Genomic DNA, 20621 nt, shown 5'->3' with positions numbered 1-20621 from the left:
TACTGGTCCAAAACATACAGGAAATCCAGGACTCAATGAGAAGATCAAACCTAAGGATAATAGGTATAGAAGAGAGTGAAGACTCCCAGCTCAAAGGACCAGTAAATATCTTCAACAAAATCATAGAAGAAAACTTCCCTAACCTAAAAAAAGAGATACCCATAGACATACAGGAAGCCTACAGAACTCCAAATAGATTGGACCAGAAAAGAAACACCTCCCGTCACATAATTGTCAAAACACCAAACGCACAAAATAAAGAAAGAATATTAAAAGCAGTAAGGGAAAAAGGTCAAGTAACATATAAAGGGAGACCTATCAGAATCACACCAGACTTCTCGCCAGAAACTATGAAGGCCAGAAGATCCTGGACTGATGTTATACAGACCCTAAGAGAACACAAATGCCAGCCCAGATTACTGTATCCAGCAAAACTCTCAATTAACATTGATGGAGAAACCAAGATATTCCATGACAAAACCAAATTTACACAATATCTTTCTACAAATCCAGCACTACAAAGGATAATAAATGGTAAAGCCCAACATAAGGAGGCAAGCTATACCCTAGAAGAAGCAAGAAACTAATCGTCTTGGCAACAAAACAAAGAGAATGAAAGCACACAAACATAACCTCACATCAAATATGAATATAACGGGAAGCAATAATCACTATTCCTTAATATCTCTCAATATCAATGGCCTCAACTCCCCAATAAAAAGACATAGATTAACAAACTGGATACGCAACGAGGACCCTGCATTCTGCTGCCTACAGGAAACACACCTCAGAGACAAAGACAGACACTACCTCAGAGTGAAAGGCTGGAAAACAACTTTCCAAGCAAATGGTCAGAAGAAGCAAGCTGGAGTAGCCATTCTAATATCAAATAAAATCAATTTCCAACTAAAAGTCATCAAAAAAGATAAGGAAGGACACTTCATATTCATCAAAGGAAAAATCAACCAAGATGAACTCTCAATCCTAAATATCTATGCCCCAAATAAAAGGGCACCTACATACGTAAAAGAAACCTTACTAAAGCTCAAAACACACATTGCACCTCACACAATAATAGTGGGAGATTTCAACACCCCACTCTCATCAATGGACAGATCATGGAAACAGAAATTAAACAGTGATGTAGACAGACTAAGAGAAGTCATGAGCCAAATGGACTTAACGGATATTTATAGAACATTCTATCCTAAAGCAAAAGGATATACCTTCTTCTCAGCTCCTCATGGTACTTTCTCCAAAATTGACCATATAATTGGTCAAAAAACGGGCCTCAACAGGTACAGAAAGATAGAAATAATCCCATGCGTGCTATCGGACCACCACGGCCTAAAACTGGTCTTCAATAACAATAAGGGAAGAATGCCCACATATACGTGGAAATTGAACAATGCTCTACTCAATGATAACCTGGTCAAGGAAGAAATAAAGAAAGAAATTAAAAACTTTTTAGAATTTAATGAAAATGAAGATACAACATACTCAAACTTATGGGACACAATGAAAGCTGTGCTAAGAGGAAAACTCATAGCGCTGAGTGCCTGCAGAAAGAAACAGGAAAGAGCATATGTCAGCAGCTTGACAGCACACCTAAAAGCTCTAGAACAAAAAGAAGCAAATACACCCAGGAGGAGTAGAAGGCAGGAAATAATCAAACTCAGAGCTGAAATCAACCAAGTAGAAACAAAAAGGACCATAGAAAGAATCAACAGAACCAAAAGTTGGTTCTTTGAGAAAATCAACAAGATAGATAAACCCTTAGCCAGACTAACGAGAGGACACAGAGAGTGTGTCCAAATTAACAAAATCAGAAATGAAAAGGGAGACATAACTACAGATTCGGAGGAAATTCAAAAAATCATCAGATCTTACTATAAAAACCTATATTCAACAAAATTTGAAAATCTTCAGGAAATGGACAATTTCCTAGACAGATACCAGGTATCGAAGTTAAATCAGGAACAGATAAACCAGTTAAACAACCCCATAACTCCTAAGGAAATAGAAGCAGTCATTAAAGGTCTCCCAACCAAAAAGAGCCCAGGTCCAGACGGGTTTAGTGCAGAATTCTATCAAACCTTCATAGAAGACCTCATACCAATATTATCCAAACTATTCCACAAAATTGAAACAGATGGAGCCCTACCGAATTCCTTCTACGAAGCCACAATTACTCTTATACCTAAACCACACAAAGACACAACAAAGAAAGAGAACTTCAGACCAATTTCCCTTATGAATATCGACGCAAAAATACTCAATAAAATTCTGGCAAACCGAATTCAAGAGCACATCAAAACAATCATCCACCATGATCAAGTAGGCTTCATCCCAGGCATGCAGGGATGGTTTAATATACGGAAAACCATCAACGTGATCCATTATATAAACAAACTGAAAGAACAGAACCACATGATCATTTCATTAGATGCTGAGAAAGCATTTGACAAAATTCAACACCCCTTCATGATAAAAGTCCTGGAAAGAATAGGAATTCAAGGCCCATACCTAAACATAGTAAAAGCCATATACAGCAAACCAGTTGCTAACATTAAACTAAATGGAGAGAAACTTGAAGCAATCCCACTAAAATCAGGGACTAGACAAGGCTGCCCACTCTCTCCCTACTTATTCAATATAGTTCTTGAAGTTCTAGCCAGAGCAATCAGACAACAAAAGGAGATCAAAGGGATACAGATCGGAAAAGAAGAGGTCAAAATATCACTATTTGCAGATGACATGATAGTATATTTAAGTGATCCCAAAAGTTCCACCAGAGAACTACTAAAGCTGATAAACAACTTCAGCAAAGTGGCTGGGTATAAAATTAACTCAAATAAATCAGTTGCCTTCCTCTATACAAAAGAGAAACAAGCCGAGAAAGAAATTAGGGAAACGACACCCTTCATAATAGACCCAAATAATATAAAGTACCTCGGTGTGACTTTAACCAAGCAAGTAAAAGATCTGTACAATAAGAACTTCAAGACACTGAGGAAAGAAATTGAAGAAGACCTCAGAAGATGGAAAGATCTCCCATGCTCATGGATTGGCAGGATTAATATGGTAAAAATGGCCATTTTACCAAAAGCAATCTACAGATTCAATGCAATCCCCATCAAAATACCAATCCAATTCTTCAAAGAGTTAGACAGAACAATTTGCAAATTCATCTGGAATAACAAAAAACCCAGGATAGCTAAAGCTATCCTCAACAATAAAAGGACTTCAGGGGGAATCACTATCCCTGAACTCAAGCAGTATTACAGAGCAATAGTGATAAAAACTGCATGGTATTGGTACAGAGACAGACAGATAGACCAATGGAATAGAATTGAAGACCCAGAAATGAACACACACACCTATGGTCACTTGATTTTTGACAAAGGAGCCAAAACCATCCAATGGAAAAAAGATAGCATTTTCAGCAAATGGTGCTGGTTCAACTGGAGGGCAACATGTAGAAGAATGCAGATCGATCCATCCTTATCACCCTGTACAAAGCTTAAGTCCAAGTGGATCAAGGACCTCCACATCAAACCAGACACACTCAAACTAATAGAAGAAAAACTAGGGAAACATCTGGAACACATGGGCACTGGAAAAAATTTCCTGAACAAAACACCAATGGCTTATGCTCTAAGATCAAGAATCGACAAATGGGATCTCATAAAACTGCAAAGCTTCTGTAAGGCAAAGGACACTGTGGTTAGGACAAAACGGCAACCAACAGATTGGGAAAAGATCTTTACCAATCCTACAACAGATAGAGGCCTTATTTCCAAAATATACAAAGAACTCAAGAAGTTAGACCGCAGGGAAACAAATAACCCTATTAAAAAATGGGGTTCAGAGCTAAACAAAGAATTCACAGCTGAGGAATGCCGAATGGCTGAGAAACACCTAAAGAAATGTTCAACATCTTTAGTCATAAGGGAAATGCAAATCAAAACAACCCTGAGATTTCACCTCACACCAGTGCGATTGGCTAAGATCAAAAACTCAGGTGACAGCAGATGCTGGCGAGGATGTGGAGAAAGAGGAACACTCCTCCATTGTTGGTGGGATTGCAGACTGGTAAAACCATTCTGGAAATCAGTCTGGAGGTTCCTCAGAAAATTGGACATTGAACTGCCTGAGGATCCAGCTATACCTCTCTTGGGCATATACCCAAAAGATGCCTCAACATATAAAAGAGACACGTGCTCCACTATGTTCATCGCAGCCTTATTTATAATAGCCAGAAAATGGAAAGAACCCAGATGCCCTTCAACAGAGGAATGGATACAGAAAATGTGGTACATCTACACAATGGAATATTACTCAGCTATCAAAAACAACGAGTTTATGAAATTCGTAGGCAAATGGTTGGAACTGGAAAATATCATCCTGAGTGAGCTAACCCAATCACAGAAAGACATACATGGTATGCACTCATTGATAAGTGGCTATTAGCCCAAATGCTTGAATTACCCTAGATCCCTAGAACAAACGAAACTCAAGACGGATGATCAAAATGTGAATGCTTCACTCCTTCTTTAAATGAGGAAAAAGAATACTCTTGGCAGGGAAGGGAGAGGCAAAGATTAAAACAGAGACTGAAGGAACACCCATTCAGAGCCTGCCCCACATGTGGCCCATACATATACAGCCACCCAATTAGACAAGATGGATGAAGCAAAGAAGTGCAGACCGACAGGAGCCGGATGTAGATCGCTCCTGAGAGACACAGCCAGAATACAGCAAATATAGAGGCGAATGCCAGCAGCAAACCACTGAACTGAGAATAGGTCCCCTATTGAAGGAATCAGAGAAAGAACCGGAAGAGCTTGAAGGGGCTCGAGACCCCAAAAGTACAGCAATGCCAAGCAACCAGAGCTTCCAGGGACTAAGCCACTACCTAAAGACTATACATGGACTGACCCTGGACTCTGACCCCATAGGTAGCAATGAATATCCTAGTAAGAGCACCAGTGGAAGGGGAAGCCCTGGGTCCTGCTAAGACTGAACCCCCAGTGAACTAGTCTATGGGGGGAGGGCGGCAATGGGGGGAGGGTTGGGAGGGGAACACCCATAAGGAAGGGGAGGGGGGAGGGGGATGTTTGCCCGGAAACCGGGAAAGGGAATAACACTCGAAATGTATATAAGAAATACTCAAGTTAATAAAAAATTATAAGCCCGTGGAAAAAAAAAAAAAAAAGAAGTGCAAATAAGAAATACCCAATTTAATAAAGATGGAGGAGAAAAAAAAGAGGTAACACTGAGGATTAATACCAAGGTCTTTAGATGAACTGGGAGTGCTACTTTCTCTGGAATGAGGATTATTATAAAAGCCTAAGTCATGCCTCACTTGTTCCTCTCACTTACTATCTGAGGTATGATCACTTCCTCATACATGTGTCCTTATCATTTCTACCCTTCGTGATGTGATACATCTGAAGGTCCCAACGCCAGCACCTTGTTCTTGAGCCTCCAAAGCTGTAAGAACTAAATAAACCTCTTTTCTCTGTTAAAAAAATTACTCTTTAGATATTACATTATAGGGACAAAAAACTAATAGTGCATATTATAAAGTGTATATTATATTGGAACAGACTTTATGAAACACTCCGTATATGTCATATTACTAAGAGGCTGGCAGGTACAATGGGAAGGCATTTGTGGGGTGACAACTGAACTGAAGTTAAAGGGTGAACATAAGAAGAAGAAATGAAAAAAGACAGGAAGGTCAAGGGACTTAAAGAAGGACCAAGTTCACAGGATGGTGTGTGGTTCAGGTGACCCAGAGGGACCTTATCCTGAAAAGCATCAAGAGCCATACAAGTTATCAGGCTGTAGAGTTGTAAACTCCATCTATCCGTTGCAGAATGCATAATCGAAAGAAAGCAAGCAGTCAGTAGTTGCTTGGTTTGTCCTTCCACACCTCCTGCCACACCACACTTCTTTGAGACTATAGTTGATGTTCTCTTACCTCCTTAGCAATGCTTGTGTTCCTTAGAGCCCCTCCCTAGAGTCTTCCACTTGGCTATGTAGAGTCAATCTTCTTAAAAATGTAACCTCAATCACATCACTTCATTTTAGAAATGGGGTCAATAGAAAATGAGTTTAAGGCCTCTGTTTTTTTGTGATCCAATGTAATCTGTCTTTCCACTCCCATTTTTTTTTTGATCAATTTCCCTTGTCCAACTTTATCTTTAGTCTAGTACTCCTACCCTATTCCTACTCCTCCATTAGAACCTCACCTATGTCCCACTCTGTGGATTTCCATAGTTTCCATTCAGTTTCCATGCATTTCTCCCTGTGACTTCAGAACTCGTTTCCTATTCCTTAAGTATCCACAATCAGTTGTAATGAATGTACGAGTCTGTGATGTTCTGTAATTATTTACATCAGTTCAGCTTGCTTCTTTGGGGCCAAACACAAGTTCCCTGTGGGCAGAAAACATGTGTTTTAGATCTTGAATGCCATTTAGCAAAAGGATAAACATCAGGGACAATGTCAAGACTGCGCTGACAGTTTGTCCGTAGAAGGCACAACTCTATTTTATATGCAACAGTGATATCTGGTGGTCAGAATGCTGCATAACATCTTCAGATGAAGGCAGTGAGAGATGAATAAAAAAATATTGCAGATATTTTATGGAGCCAAATTATCCCCATTAATCATGAATGCTTATGAAATGACTTCAAACACAGATTTACATGTTCTGCTTTGCCTGGTTGCTTTTTCCCTCTCCTGTAAACCAATGGCCCAAAGACATGCTGAAGTTTCCCTGACTGCTTCTTACAAACCACAACTTCCTTTTCCTGTGGAAGATCACCAGAAGTTTTTGTGACAATTATGCAACTTTTTTAACTTTCTGCTTCCTGTACAGATAGAGGTTAATGTGAAAAAAATATTTATTTTGGATATAAAATATGTAATTGAGGAAGAAACTTGAGATGGGAACTATGATAGGCAAAAGACAAACTTGCTTCAAAGCTCAGTGTGAGAATGACTGTGTGCACAAAGCAAAGCTGGTAGACTGTGGCATCTGAGGGACATGGGATCAAATGTCAACTTTTCCCACTGAAGCCATGTGGTTGTTGTGACAGCTTGACATCTCTGGGGCTCAATTTCCTCATCCCAAACAAGGATGACAGACATCTTCCCAAGACACTGAGGGGTAGGGGTAGGTGTAATAGAATCCTATATAATAAAGTCCTGATCTGGAGCAGACAGTCAATAAATGATAGACAACTATTATTACTGCTCTATACTTTACTAGGGTTAAGCCCTCTTCTTTCCAATCTGACATTTTAAAAAACCAAATTCTTGGTTTTTAAAGTTGGAATTGTCACAAAATAATTTTAATACTAATTAAATTACCTCATGTCTCCTGGTTTTACTTACTGCTACAAAATAATGAATTTGCAAATACTACTTAAAATGTCTGAAAATGAGACAGGAATTCTAATCCCTAGAACTCAAAATGTGGAAGGAGGAGTATTAAGATGAGAAGAGCGACAGTTATTTCTGTAAGATGAGGATACTTGCAGCTAACCATCGAATTGAGCATGGGCACCCCAGTGAGGAGTTAAAGAAAGGACTGAAGGAGCTGAAGGGATTTCCAACCCCATAGGACTAACAACAATATTAACCAACCAGATCCCCCCAGAGCTCCCAGGGACTAAACCACCAACCAAAAAGTACACCTGGAGGGACCCATGGCTCCAGCCACATATGTAACAGAGGATGGTCTTATCTAGCATCAATGGGAGGAGAAGCCATTGGTCCTGTGAAGGCTCGATTCCCCAGTGTAGGGGAATGCCAGGATGGTGAGGTGGGAGTGGGTGCATGGTAGAGGGAACATCCTCATAGAAGCGGGAGGAGGGGGAATGTAAGAGGGGTAACCGGGAAAGAGAATAACATTTGAAATGTAAATACATAAAATATCCAATAAAAACAATCTCAAAAGAATTATTTCTAAAAGTAGCACTTTGAAAAATAATATATTTAACTCACGCCTAATTAGGTTTACTGTTGCTATGATGGAACACCATACACAAAAGTGAGTTGGGAGGGGCTACTTGGCTTACAGTTCCAGCTTGTAATCCATCATTGCAGTAAATCAGAGCAGTAACGTGTAGACAGGAGCTGATACCAAGGCCATGGAGGAGTGCTGTGTACTGGCTTGTTCTACATGGCTTGCTAAGCCTGCTTTCTTTATAGAACCCAGGACCACCAACCACAAAATAGCACCATCCTTACTGAACTGGGCCCTCTAATATCAGTCACTAAGAAAATGTCCTACAGGCTTGCCTACAGCCCAGCAACATTTTCTCAACTGAGGTTTCCTCCTCCCTGATGACTCTAGCTTGTGTCAAGTTGACATGAAATTATCCAGCATACTCAGGGAACCTGAATCTGAGGAAATTAAAAATGGGGAAGTACTGTGCAGATTTTTCTTGCTCCCTGTGGGATGAGTGTGAATAACAGTTGCCCCCTTTAAAATGTGTTTTGTTTGGAAGACATTACCAACCAACTTTTTTTACATAAAGAATACTGTATGTAATGGGTTTTTCTTTTCCATTGTTCTCACAAATGAGACCATAAGTAAATCTCAACTTTATAACTCCACGGATTGTCTACAGTAAGGAGCATCCTAGTTGTGTTTTACCGTCAACTTGACACAGGCTAGACTCACCTTCAAAGGAAGTCTAAATTGAGGGACTTCTCAGATTAGACTGACTTCTAGGCATCTAAATAGGGGTTTATCTTGATTGTGAATTGATGTAGGAGGATCCAGCCTACTGTGGGTGGCACCACTCCCTAGGCAGCAGGTCTCTGCTGTGTAAGAAAACTTTCGGAACATGAGCCTGAGTGGGCCACCAAGCAGTGTTCCTCCACACTTTCAGTTTCTGGTTCCTAACTGAGTTTCTGATCAACTTTATTAAATGATGAACTTTGATCTAGATGTGTAAGTCAGATACATCCTTTCCTCCCCTAAGGTATTTTTAGAGAAGAAACTAGAAGCAATGCCTGTAATACATCTTTAAGACTATCAAAGAGCATCTAAATTGCTAGGCTGGTGGCTTTTGAATTCTCTGTGCTAAGTGTAGATTGAGGACAATGAACACATGCCTTCTCTGAATGGCAGCCCAGACAAAGTTGGCAAACAATCTCCTCTGCTCCTCAGATTAGTTCAGCATAGTACTTGTAAAAATCTGTATTTCTTACTTTCTCATTTGTTTCCTTGGGCTTAAGCAACCTTGAATTTCAGGGTGTTAAACTAAGAGAGGTTTATTTCCTACATATATGATGGGCACTGCAAGTTAACTGCAGGTTCTGTCTCAAGTCATTTTCTTCCTAGGACCCTGCCAAAGAGGAAACCACTAGGAGGAAGACAACTCTAGACATCTCTTACCACCAAATGAAACCTTCAGTAGCAGGAATTGGTTGCATCTAAGTATGTTGTTGGACAAAGGGACCTCATGGAAATCCCCAAACTACCCAGGCTATTGCCAAGGCTATTGGTGGCTCTCTGCAAATTGATACTCAAGACCCTATTGCCAAAGACAACACCTACATAACTCAGGAAACACAGAGAAGTTGAGCTGGTGCCTACCTAAAGCCTTCATCCCTACTGACTAATATTCATGGTACTGCATGATACCAGAGGATAAAGGTAAACACCAAATGAACCACAAACCCTGTGATCTAAAATGATGACCTGCCTGCGTGATATGATGGTACAATCGTGACACAAAACCTGTGGGAGTAACCAACCAATGTCTCATTTGACTTAAAGCCCACTACACTAGATAGAACCTATACACAATACTACCTGAATGACCAAGAACCAGAGACTAGATAGCCCAGAGACTTAGGATAAAACTAAAAACACTGGTCAAAACAGGAGAAGAGGGGCAATAAAATGACTCCTAATAATACTCTATTATACTCTAGACCAGTATCTTACTTGGTCATCATCAGAAAAGTTTCCTCTTGCAGAAGATAGGAATGAGGAGGGACCTACAAGTGGGCAACGTACAGAGAGTAAGAGATCTTGGAATATTCATTCCTAAATGAATCTCATCCTCAAATCTCTACCCTCAGGTCTTAGAAGCACTGTGGAGAAGGAGGTGGGAAGAATGTAAAAGCCGGTCGGGATGAAGGACACCAAGGAAACAAGCCCTTCTAGACAGGATAGGACTAACCACATATGAATTTTCACAGAGACTGTGGTAACATGCACAGGGCCTGCACAGGTCCGAGCCAGAAGGGCCCTGGTGTTGAAAGGGAAAGTAGACACAACCTCCATCTCTAACATACAAGCGATCACCAACTGACTACTGCTTTCAAAGGAAAAATTAATTTTCCTCCATGGAGTCTTATTGAGTATAAAAAACATACTTAAGGGCAGGCCTCATGCCCAGCTGTAGATGGCCAACACGAGATGAACTCAATGGTATTTTTGAAGGTGGTGGTGATGGTGGTGATTATTGTTGTTGCTGTGGCTGTGTTTTTGATATGTTTTATTTTTGTTTTGTTTGGATGTTTTGTCTCATAATGCTTTGTCAAGGCATTTTTTTTTAACCTTAGAGGCCTTTGTCTATGTATTATGGTTTTTGATTTTGTTTTTATGGAGTTTCTGCATGTATGAAGGTGTGTCCCTGTGTCTGTATCTGTTTCTTGTGCTTTATCTCTGATCTTTTTTCTGTTTATTTTGTTTGTTGATTTTGCAGTTTGTAAAGGAAGATAGGGTGTGAAATTGGGTGGGTAGGGAGGTAGTGGGAGGTCTGGGAGGAGTTAGAGGAGAGAAAAACATAATCCGAATATATCATATGAAAATAAACCTATTTTCAACTTAAAAAAATGATTGCTGTGAAAAGTTGTCACTGATACAAAGCACATGACATGGGCTCACCACATCTGTGGTCACATCTTTTGCCATCATGTCTCCCAAAAACACACTCCCAAAACAGATTTTAAATCTAGTCCTTTTTACCCACCCCATTTCTCAATCTGGCTTTAGCTTCCGGTAGAGTCTATAGTATCCTTGCCTGATGTTAAATTAGAATAATGACCTAATGCCACACATCTTAGAAATGAACCTTCTTAAACTAAGTTGTTTTTAATCATTTGCTAAACAGACCATATCATAGTAAAGAAAACAAAACAAGACAAACCTACCAAAATAATCCTCTCTTTGCACAATACAGGGATCTCTATCAGGCCATGAACACACAAATTCTCACAGTGGAGAGGTCGGTATCATTCTGAAGGAAAGCAAATCTCCATGAAGAGCTAACACCAGACATTATCATTTTCCCCATTGTCACTGCCAAGCTTCCAGAATACCTCCCATAGGAGAACATCCATCCACGCCATATGTTTGAAATCATTTTTGGCTCTTTGCTAATACTGAGATGAGTTATATGATTTTACCATTTTAATAGCTAATATAACATGGTTATTATCAAATTAAACCCAGAATTTTCTCAAGACTATACCATCAGTAAATAACAAACTAAGTGGCCAGTAAGTATTTATTAACAGCCAAAGCAGGGGATTTAGGGATTTCTAACTAACTTTCAGGATCCCAGTGTCATCTTTCAAAAGTCTGCTTTTCGTTCACTCAAGAGAACCTGATGTTCTGAAGAGAGGCTCTGAAGTACCCCAAGTGGGTAGCAGGAGCGCTTTTTCTCAACAGTGCTACACATGTTTTACTGGGTGGGGTGACACATGTCGAGATTTAACTAGTTTCTATGTCTGACTTTACCAGAGGTCATATTTCATTTTATGAACATTCATGCTGAACTCAATGGTTTACAGCTCAATGGTTCTAACCACACCCTGTCTTCGGAATACACAATGCTATTGTTTAAAACATTCAGAGGTTGAAGGGTAAAGCAAGTAGATGATCTTGGTTAAACAAAAGCTTTTCCTTCCATACCACTGCAACCCTTCCTACTGAGGCCCTTCAGTGCCCTAAGAAAAATTTTGTGGTTCTTGAAAACAGAAAAGCACAAAATCTATCACAGGTATTTTAGGAAGATTGTACGAAACCATTTGGAAAACGGGATAACTCCTCCTTCAATGCCTCCACCCATCTTTCTACATTTTAACTCCTTCTACCTAACACCACTCTGCCTCCTTTAGTAGATCTACATTCCAAAGCCTCCTATCTATTAAGGACCCAGCTATTAGCTAGAATCCCTGACAGAACATTAACACACTGCAGCAGAAGAGACCTAGTGTTTAAGAAACCCTCACACACGGCACAAATGCCTTAGATGTGAATTCAAACAGCTATCCTGTTTTGTAGCAATAGCACAAAAATCTCCCCTTGTAGTAGTCCTGTTGTAGTGTTCTGTTTTCTGATGCCTTGAGATACAGAAAATTTACTGACTTTAAGAGGATTGCTCTAGTTCTTACTTAAGACAGACAGCAACCACACACCCCTGAACACAGGCTCAGAGTCAGAACCTTGTCTTGCTTCGTTGCCAGGTTCTCACACTATCTCTAGGCCTAATCACCATAGGGCCAAGTACCAGACAACTAGACCCCAGAGCTTATCAGGGTTAGGCAGAAGAGCCAACTGTGAGCAGGCTTACCTAACCCTTCTAATGAAACAGTGATAAAGGGGATTGCCTGGTTTTCCTATATTCACACTGTCCTGACTAAGCCAAGTGCTAAGACCCCATTTGGTAAACCTATTAGGTTAAACATCTTCCTTCACGACAGTTCCTTCCAGGTCTGTGTATCTAACTACACCTAGATCATCTGGAAAAGTTTGACACTCTACTGACGGAGCTATCTGGACCACATCTGAGCTCATCTTAAAGCAACCCATCTATAACTATTTAGCTTTAAAAATATTTTACTAGTTCACATATTATTATTCAAGTGTTATTAACAATTTTATATGGTCCAAAAGAATTAAAAACATTTTTCAGAGCATAATGATAAGATAATTCTTTGAAAGCACTTTGAAATAAACTACAAAATCTCTAAAAGTCTAAATATCACAACTTATCTAAAGGAAAATGATTTTCCCTCCTTAGATTAGAAATTATTTCAGGGACCTTTATGAACTCAAATGGAACATCACTTCTTCTGGAACTTAATTTTTCATTGATATCCAGTGGTTCAAGCTTAACATTGTAGAAAATGCTACTAGCACATGTGATCCCTCTCATAACTGACTGTGATTTCCTTGTCCCGAGGAAATTAGTTTTGTGTCTTTTCTTTTCCTTTGTTATTACATGTAGCCCAAGCTGGATCCTAAACATTGACTTGTTTAAATTAACTTCATATTAACATGTGAATGGCTATGTATACAATCATGTATAGTCCCATGTACATGAAAGCACACACACACACACACACAGGCCTGTATCTATCTAATTTAAGACCTCTCTTTTCAGACTCAGACACAATTGAATAAAACTCAGGTTAGACAATGACAAATAACAAAGTAAGCATTGGAATCTTCCTCATCTTTAAGATGAAGCTATAGTACCATTTTTATGGAATTTTGGTAAGAAGCTAAGAGCAATTGTCTAAATCTACTTAGCACCTAGCAAAGACTGGAGGCTGGAGTGAGGGCAGAGAAGCCCAGTGATTTGGGGCAATTTTTACATTGCTGCCTGGTTTCCAGAACTCTTTCATACAGAACTCCACTAGCCCTTTACAGATGGTATACCTTTGTGGTAAATGACACAGAATATCAGTCCAACTTGACCTGGGGTTCAGCCTCAGCCTGGACATCTACTCACAGAGTCAACGAATAAACCTGAGCAACCACTGAACTGGGAGAATGTGGGGGGATTCTCCTCCCTCTGAGATAAGCAAGGCATGTCCACATAAGCACCTTTATACTGTGACAGTAATGGTGAATCTCGAATGTATAGAAAGACAGCAGAATGCAGTTCAGAACATAGATTTTGAAGTAGGCAACTTAGCTATTCCACTTGCATAGCTGCGTTATCTAGACAATAACACATCTTCTAATCATCAATAGACTCATAAAAAAACAGTCTAGTAACTCAGTGATTAATGATATTACTTGTATCATCATATTGAATGTTTATTGAAATTCTATATAATTATTCTCGTACTTCAGAGAATAAGTGCTTATCATGGAAGCTATTTCTACCATTGCAGACTTTGAGAACAAAATAAAGCAATGTTTTTACCCCTAATATAAGCAGATACAGGGGTAATCAATACTACACTCACTTAAGGAAACAGAAGGCATGCAGAGGCTGGGCCCAGATCACAAAGAACTCAATGGAGGTGTTGGATTTCTTCCCTAAGACCCAACCCTTCTCTAGAGAAATTTCTGTGGTTCTTTCATTTCACTTAAAAGGGAAAAAGGCAAAGAGAAAAATCTTCCATTTGAGGAATTCCCTTGTAGAATTTCATGGTTTTGTCCCATATTCTCTTGGGTCTAGAAAATGACTTTGTGTTCCTATGTTTAATATTCCGAGCCTCTGATAAAGATGGATTTTTGTTGAATTTAAGGCCCACACAGGTTCCAATTTAGAACCAACCCTAAATCTTTTGCGGCTTTCAGTTAGTCTTGGCAGAACACTTTCAGGGTGGGAGGATTCTTAATGGGTTTCTTTAAAGAGATTCTTTAAAGAGTTCATTTAGGCTCAAACCAAAGTAAACTAACCATTCTATTCCCATGGACTTTAGAGACAAGGGTTAGGCTTCAGGAGAAATGTCGTAAGCGGAGCCTGCTGAGAACAGAACTGATTCTGCAGGCCATGAGACTGCAAATCTACGGAGTTGTTAAAGAGGTTTTCTCACAAAAAAAAAAAATCTTTTTAAAGCAACCCATGCATGAACCTGCCTGCATCTGTACAATGTTTAAAGGTCATTGTGGTCGAAACGAATCCTAGGAACATGAAATCATAAAATGGACATCTAATAGGACAGACAGCTTTACAGTTTTTTGGAAATGGCAGTGCAAATTAAAACTCTTAACAGAATGAATAATGATATTTTCTAACCATTGCTCCCTGCTAAAAGGCCCTCCAGGTCCTACCTAGGATCCTTGTCTTACTAGACAAACATCTTCCTGAGGTTGTAGAAGATAATGTTTTTCTCTGATGCTTATTCCTCTTCTTCACAGTTTTGATGTTATTTGTGTCTGAAAATGTACATAGTTTGGCAGCTTTTCATCCTCTGAATTATAAGAAACTGATATTCTGCTTTTAATTCCTTCTCATAAATACTTAAAAGGAAGAATCCAAAAGAGACTTTTCCGTGAATGAACTCATGATTCAAATATAGTTTAAAAATAAAAAATAAAATGTTTTACATTAATAAGATTATTTGATATTATAAACCAATAATTCTATAAAACTCAAGCAGATATTTTAAGTTTAATCAAACTACAAATGTTTTTAAATTTTTCTTAAAGTAGCAGTATTTATATTAAGACCAGGTCAAATATATTTTAACTATTTTAAATTGTTTAATGTTTGCTTTGTCTTCAGAATTGCTGATATTTATCATCAAATATTTTAGCTTTTGCTATTACCATGATAGATAACAGATAGATAATAGGTAGATAATAGGTAGATAATAGGTAGATAGATGATAGATAGGTAGGTAGATAGATAGATAAATTATAGATGGTGATGAGAGATAGATAGATGATAGATAGATAGATAGATAGATAGACCACTATTTTAACTAAAATTAAAGTGGTACTACCTCAGAACATAGGTTGGTTGTCCTTTAAGTTATTTATCCAGGAGAAATGAGAGCCACATACTCAGACCCACAGGTCTCCTGCAGCATCACTCATAAAAGCTGCATTATGGAACTCAACCTAATTATCTCTTAATGTACAAACAGATGAAGATGAGGTATACATATCATAGAATACTATTTAGACATAAAAATATAAAATTGTCAATTACAACATAGAAAATTATGTTAAGTGAACCTGAAAAATACATTATGTGAAATAAGTCAAAGACAGGAGGACACCAACAACATGATCTCACTCATATGTGGGATAAAATATTGCATAGAAGTTGAAATAGAACATCAGCTACTAAAAACCAGAGCAGTGGAGATAGTAGATTGTCCAGTGGGTATAAGATTATTTGATAGGAAGAGTAAGTCCTGAGGTTCTATGACATAACAAAGTGAATATAATTAACAGTAATTCATTTTGCTATCTCCAAATAGGCAAAAGATATTTAAGAGTATACTTAAAGAAATTATCAAAGTTTTAGGAGACAGATATGGTAATTACCTGTGTTGATTATAATTAAATAATTTGTGTACCAAAACATCACATTACACCTCAAAAACACCTACAAATACTTATCAGCTTAAGATAAAAAGAAAGAGAATAACATTTAGTGACTCAGCAGCTAAACAAAAACATTTGGAGAAACATTTTTAAAGATTTTTACTTGTATAATTAAGAATATATAGTAATGGGTCTTATTGTGACATTTTCATAGGTATATAGAATGTACTTTGATCATGTTTGCCCCATTACTCTCTCTCATCTACCCCATGAAAACCCTTCCACTTCTCAAAGAGCTCCGTTCTATTTTCATGTCCTTATTTATTTATTATGTGTTTACTGTGACCTAGTGAATTTCAGTGGGGTTGTTCATGAGTGTATGAGTGAGAGATTATTTTCAGGAGCACCTTGCCAGTGGCTACATCAATAAAGAAAATGTCTCTTCCTGCACCAACAACCTATAGATCCTCAGGGATGTATAGGCTTCATAAGACCCTCCTCCACAGCAGCAAATTCCCTGATGATAAAATGCTGACAGGTCCAATCTTATACAAGTCTACAGTCTACCTAGGCTTGTATGTCCTACAACTGCCATGAAATCAAAAAGGCCATGGCCAGGCCGTGCCCAGGAGAAAGCATTCTATAGCACTCTGCCCCTTTCTCTAGATCTTACATTTTTTTCAGCCCATCTTCCAGGATGTTCCTCTAGCCTTAATAATATCAATGTCTTATTTACAGCTGAGCATTCAACAATCAGTATTGTCAGAAGTTTGGTCAGCCAAGAGTCTCTGCAATAACTGCCATTCACTACCGAAAGACACACCTCTATGACAAAAGCTCCAGCAGCGCTAACCTATAGACATAAACATAAAGATTTAGAAGGCAGGTTTGCCAAAAACATTGTGTCTGGTTGTGCTAAGGACCACTGTTTTGTTGTGTTGTTGTTGTTGTTGTTGTTGTTGTTGTTGTTGTTGTTGTTGTTGCTGCTGCTGCTGCTGCTGCTGCTGCTGCTGCTGCTGCTGCTGCTGCTGCTGCTGCTGCTGCTGTTTTTAACTAACTTTGCAGGACCAGACATGAGTCTTCTCCTATGGAGTGGATCTCAAATCCAAGCAATAAAGTAATTTGTTATCCCCAAAATAGTGATACCACTCTTGCACCAGTAGGAACATCTTGCCTAGCAGGTGGTTATTCAAATATTTTAAAAATAAATAACACTGCTTTTCTATAAACTTTCTAAGGAAGTTTCTAAACACTTATTCTGGAAAACAGGGAATGCCAAATTCTTTTTATAAGTCTGGCATACTTTGACTAAAAAAAATTAAGTTAAGTATAGAAAAATATCCTTCATTCATACAGATGCTAAGATTCTAGATAAAATAATCCCAGATCAAATTGATCAGTTTAAAATAGAATAATGTAAAGAACAAAGGGATATGTTAACCTTCAAAATCAATTGTTCTAGATTTCTCTTTCCACCAAAGTCCTAAAAGCAACATCCTTCCTTGTGCTGTATGTCCAGCAACCACATCTTAGAGAACATGATGAAAGACAGTATGAATTTGGGAACTTCCAAATCAAGGACTGAAGAAGGCTCAACCTGAAATAAGAGGCAGGGGATAGATCATTATACCACTAACCTGCTAAAGCTCACTGTGTACCGAAAGGGCTGGGGCACTAACTGGGCAGACGGCTTCCCCAGCAGAAGAGATCTCCAGAGTGAAATGCAGAGACTGGGGCCTTTGACTGCACTGAAAGAAAGAATTATCCAAGCAAGTACTGGCATAGAACATTTTCTGAGACAAAGAAGGAAACTCCAGACTCACAGAAGATCCAGAGTCTCCCCAACTCAGACTTCATAAATCAGGTAGTGACATAGATAAAAGACAAGTAGTAAGACAGACAGAATAGAGATAAGGAAAATAAGAACAGTGCAAGACTTTTCCTAACACCCAAAAACAGAACAGTAGAGCCACAAGAACGTGGCTGAAACTCTGATTATCTGGATCATCCGGGCTAGTCACTGTTCATTTACATAAATAAAAAGATTGTTCTAGACTGTACTCAAACTAGTCTTCTACCCATCGGGAAATCTGGTCCATGTTCCCTGCAATACCACATATTCAGCTCCCTGATCCCACTCCTCATCTCCATGGCCATATGAAATTCAGAATATGGTTGACATTGGTGTCTTCAAGTCACCTATGAGAGTACTATGACCAAATCCTGGCTGTTGAAAGCCCAATATATCAATGTCAAAAGGGTCACTTCATCAAGTTATCAATGCTGCCTCCAGAACACTTAGTGTGGTTGAAGTGTTCAACCTTCAGTTACCAGCTCAGTACCCGGTGAAAGAAAAATATTCTACCTATATATTGTGCTACCTACAAATATAAAGTCCCTAAATGCAGCTTCTAGGCACTAGATAAGACACATTTCTAGCTTCCCCACAAGCTGTTCACAGAATGACCCAAAGAAACAGAAACTGAGCTTATTCAAAATCCCTGAGGGAAACATTAGAAGGCATAGTTTGATGTAGGATGCCAGGAAGTTTGGTAAGATAGAGCAGGTCAAGACCCGGAGACTTGATGGGCACACACCTGAGACAGGTGACTCCCAGCTCCCTGCCAGACTCCTGACTTGGAACACATGCCATGCTTCTCACATAAAAGAAATGTGTCCTATGGTCATGTATGCTCAAAACAGAGTTCTCCGTGCTAATGAGGTACCTAGAACCCTGGAGGCTTAGCCAATAAGCTTCCCTTCCCAGATATTCCTCCCTGCAAAAGGTATTTAATCTCAGGCCCACCCTGAGAAGTGGGTTATGGTTTTACACATCCACTTTTGACCATGACAATAAATTGTTTGGCCATAACAATAAACTGTGTAGAACCATGGAGTTTCTTTTCACCAAGATCCACCGTGGGGAGGCATGAAGAAGGCCCTCACCTACAGAGCTGCAACCTAATCTTCCGTAGAAGGCTTCCCTGCGCTCTCAGCCACAATCTCCACCAAGCCTGCCTCCACCAAGCTAAGGACAATCATCCCAGACAGGACAAGCTGGAGCTCCCCTTCTCCTCCTGGCTAGATGCTGTCTGCAGGCAGAGCCACCACCCCTCCATTCTCTACTCTTAGGCAGCTCTCAGTGATACTTGGATGTTCAAGAGTCCTCAGAAGCCCACAGCTCCAGCCTTGTCACAAGCCCAGGAACCCCTGAACCAGCTCGGACTTTCCACTGTCTAAGGCTGTGCTTTCACACCCATGGAGCAGTCCCTCGCCTTGCCTCGCCTCGGCGCTTCCCTATGGCCCAGCACCCGCTCCAGTGGAGGCATGCTATAAGTGATAAGTACAGTCAAACTCCCAGCATTCCACCTCCCCAGGCAGCCCTGCCCAGTAGCAAAGCAGACACGGGCCAACAACCCTACAATTTGAAGGCTCTCTAGACTGTAGAGATGTCTTACACTACCAGTAGTCTTTGACCAAAACAGTCATCCCAAATGACCAGGAATATTCTATCTCAGGCTCCCAACATTGAGCAATAGCCACCCTATAACACAGCTCATCTGAATTCTGCCTAGCCATGCGCTGAGTCCTATCACCTATTAATCCAGTCATGTTCTAGGCCAACCATTCACAGTGGTCTTCACCAGACTGAATAATAACTCCTGAAACTCCTGGTTCCTGTTTACTTGCCTGACTCATCTTCCTGAGAAACAAATGCCTTCTCCTGGGAGCTCTTCCTTTCCAAAGAAATCTGGTGAACCACACTTGCAATTCTCAGTGAGTGACCTCTGTGAGGACCTTAGAGTCTCCTTTTCAGAGAACACGTAGAAGTAAGGGATCATTAAATGGAAGGATGGCTCAGCCTCCAGGCTCAGGGGAGAAGAGCAGAAAGAGGAGACTGGGTGTGTTGATCAGGAAACAGGCTGAGAAGGGTAGAGCTAGGAGGAAGAGGTTAGGAGTGTTGATGCAGATCCTTTCCCAAGAATATTGGCAATGGCAGAGCACCACTGACAGCTGACAGCGCACACGCTGACTGTTTGAATCCTTGAATCTTAAATTTTACTTGAAAGATAAACTATTTAATTGCTATATAAGGGAATTTGCTTAAGTTAATATGAATTTGAATCAACGCTTTCCTGTCCTGGCCGCCATCGGAGAGCAGCAGCCTTGGCCATGGACCTCAACAAGGGCCACAAGGTGAGACACAGCCTGCACCACAGGCACCTCACCAAACACACCAGGTTCTTGCGGGACATGATCTGGGAGGTGTACAGTTTCGTGCCCTTCAAGCAGCATGCCATGGAGTTGCTCAAAGTGTCCAAGGACAAGCACGCACTCA

The sequence above is a fragment of the Rattus norvegicus genome, chromosome 6 (assembly GCF_021556685.1).
Source record: "Rattus norvegicus strain SHRSP/BbbUtx chromosome 6, alternate assembly SHRSP_T2T, whole genome shotgun sequence".
Lineage (NCBI taxonomy): Eukaryota > Metazoa > Chordata > Mammalia > Rodentia > Muridae > Rattus > Rattus norvegicus.
The sequence above is the reverse complement of the archived record's forward strand: the minus strand, read 5'-3'. Positions refer to the sequence as shown.